Below are 3,545 nucleotides of genomic sequence, written 5' to 3'. Positions count from 1 at the left end.
ATGATGTTGATGATGATAATAATAATAATAATGATAATAATAATAATAATAATAATAATAATAATAATAATAATAATAATAATAAATGCCCTGATGCAGTACTAGACAGTGGCTCTCATGGCTTTTGATCTTAACTGGTTGGAAGTGTTATCATGTACATTGTTTCGTCTTGGTATAAAAGATGGGCTACAGCAAATATTCTGCTCAATACCATAGATTTGCTTGTCAGTGTTTGACCGTAACCAGTTGAGCATGTCTCTTAGTGGCTGACGATATGTGCATCTCTGATCACGAGCAGAAGTAGTGGGGGAGCATCATAGCCATGTGTTGAGAGGAATTCTTTGAGGTTTGAATAATTCCCCTCTGGAAACATGGATTTTGTTCAACATCCTTAAACATTCCCTATTCAGGGACCTTTTGAGCTGATGGGCTACTCAACCAGAAGAAAATTCTAACTGGGCCCCACCTGCAAGGTCATGCGCTGTTTATCTTGATATGAGATCACCATGTCGCGCACACATGGTTGTGATGCATGTACCTAATGTATCCTTATAAGACGGGTAGTCATGATGGGTACACTGGGCTTCGTATATTTTACCCCAGTGTCACTTTGATGGCATGCTCTGCTCTCTCACTCAATAATAATAATAATAATATCCTACGCAAAATACTTTCTTTGTAATCTCAAGTTTTAAAAGAAACATAATTTTCGTATGTTTTTTTAGGCATTCACTAGTACAACACTAAGTACAAAACCAAATATATGGCATCCTAGGCATAACACCGACATGAACTTCCAACTTGTTATCTCTTGAGGTCTCTGGGTGAGACTTGGAGCCAGCTTGTGCAAATGTAAAGCAAAAGTCAAACATAGAATACTAATAATAATAATAATAACAACAACAATAACAATAACAGCAACAACGACGATGATGATGATAATGATGATGATGATGATAACAACAACAACAACAGCACAACGACGATGATGATGATAATGATGATGATGATGATAACAACAACAACAACAACAACAACAATAATAATAATAATAATAATAATAATAATAATAATAATAATAATAATAATGATAATGATAATAATAATGATGATAAATCTACCTTGAAGCACCTTGAAGTAAGATCCTACATAGACAGTAACCAACTTACCAACGACAGAAGAAACATTGTGAAAAAGAAATTACTAACTGGATTAGAGATTGACCAAACAAAACAACCAGTAAGGGATAAAGGGAACGAAGATGCAGCTAAAGGAGATACTTGGGGGGACCCCCTTCGGTCATGACTGACCATGGGATTGCACCTAGAAAGTTACCCTCCCAGGCACAAGTCTGGGCAAGGTTGTTTATGGAAGACCAGCAGTCGCCCATGCATACCGGCCTCCCCTCTCCACGCCACCAGTGTTATCCAAGGGAAAGGCAAAGGGGCCAATACAGCTTGGCACCTGTGACGTCGCAACTCATTTCTACAGCTGAGTGAACTGGAGCAACGTGAAATAAAGTGTCTTGCTCAAGAACACAACACACAGCCCGGTCCGGGATTCGAGCTCGCAACCTCACGATCGTAAGCTCGACGCTCTAACCACTGAGCCATGCGTACTACAGAGGAAATAATTATAGACCAACCGAGGTCTGATGAAAATGCAGCAATGGTAGAAAGAGTTAATGTAACTGATAAGCAAAGTGAAATATTCTCTGAACCAACCATAAACACCAAGGCAGATGAAAATCAAATAGGTGAAGAAAGTCACAAAGAAATTGAACAGCATCGAAGCGATCAATAATTTAGCCATATCAGTCGTGACTTCGTTTCAATGACATTAACTGGTCACTTACTGAAATATGTAATCTTAACTGGAAAATACGAAAATTGTTGACAATGCATAGAATGCACACTGTAAGGCAGATATAGAGCGACTTTACCTGCCAAGAAAAAAGGGTGGCCGTCGACTTTTACAACTGGAATTAACAATGAAGATTGTCACAATTGGCCTAAGCATCTGTCTGAAAAACACTGATGACTGGATGTTAAAACTTGTCTTAAAGCATGAAAGCAAGAGAGCATCATACTCAGTAACAAAACAGGAAAAGTGAATTCCAAATACAACAAATCCCAGAATTAGACGTACTGGAAACAAGCACAGAAAAAGCTAAGCATATGAAAACCTGTGCTAAAACTGCTGCCTTAGATATTCTATCTGATAAATGGCAAGAAAAACCTCTCAAAGAGAGCTAATAATGCCGAGTTGACATAGCCCTTACTCATCAAGGATTAGTATCTTCTGGCTTAAAATCAGAAACAGGAGGGTTTATCATAGCAGCCCAAGATCAATGCCTACCTACAAGGAGCTTCCAGATCAACATATTAAAGAGCGGCGGGAGCCCAACAAGTGTATGTAAACAACAAAATGAAACCATCGATCATGCCTCCATGTGCAACCTTCTTGCACGTGCAGCGTATCTTAATAGGCAAGAAAAAGCAGAACAATATATTCACTGGGTAATTTGCAAAACCCTGGACCTACCCCATGATAAAAACTGGTGGGAACACAAGTCACCTCCAGTGTTTGAAAAGGATCACATCTCACTCCTCTGGAATTTCATCGTTCAAACTGACTGAGAGATAAATGCGAACAGGCCAGACATTATATTGAAAGACTTCAGACAAAAATCATACCTTCTCATTGATATGACTGTCCCAATCGACGTAAATGTATCTGTCAGGACCTACGAAAAACTGAGCAAGTATAATAATCTTCAAATAGAAATTGGCAAAATGGGGAACATCAAAACTAAAACAAAACCTGTTGTCATAGGCGCCCTAGGAATGATAGCAAAAGATAGTGCTAAACACACTTCAAAAGTAAAAGGTAAAAGTATTGTCTTGGCCTACTATGTCACCTGGTTTAAACCTCATAGGACATCTGTGGGTTGTTTTGAAAAGGAAGGGTGTGGAGAAAAAACTCCGCAATGCAACACAGTTGAGAGACACCGTTCAAGGTGGATGAAGGTCGATTTCATCGGTTATATGCAGAAATTTAGTCGGCTCTATGCCCAGAAGACTTAATGTAGTCATTGAAAGCAAAGGCGGTCTCACCAAATACTGAATATAGAAAATAATCCTTTAGGGTGTACGTATTATTGTTTCGTTTGAAAATTAATATTTCGTTCATATCTTTGAAAATGCTTATTGTTTTGTGTTAGCCTGGGCTTCCGAGGCCCACAGCTCTTCAATATCCTCCCGAAGAACCTAAGAGACCTGCATGGGGTGGATGCAGATGTCTTTAAAATAAAACTGGATCTCTTACAGTCAGGTGTCCCAGATGAACCAACTTCACGGCAGGAGGTGCAGATGAGGGCAGCTGCATCGAACTCTCTCGTGCACTAAATGGCAATTGCTAAAAAGCATTCGTGAAGTAAAATCATGTAGCAACACCAAATGGCGGTGCCCCAGCATGGCCACAGCTTGTGAGCTGAAACTAGATAAAAATAATTAAAAAATGTATGGTAGATTTTATTCAGCTTT

This window comes from Octopus sinensis, unplaced genomic scaffold (assembly GCF_006345805.1).
Source record: "Octopus sinensis unplaced genomic scaffold, ASM634580v1 Contig04523, whole genome shotgun sequence".
Lineage (NCBI taxonomy): Eukaryota > Metazoa > Mollusca > Cephalopoda > Octopoda > Octopodidae > Octopus > Octopus sinensis.
The sequence above is the reverse complement of the archived record's forward strand: the minus strand, read 5'-3'. Positions refer to the sequence as shown.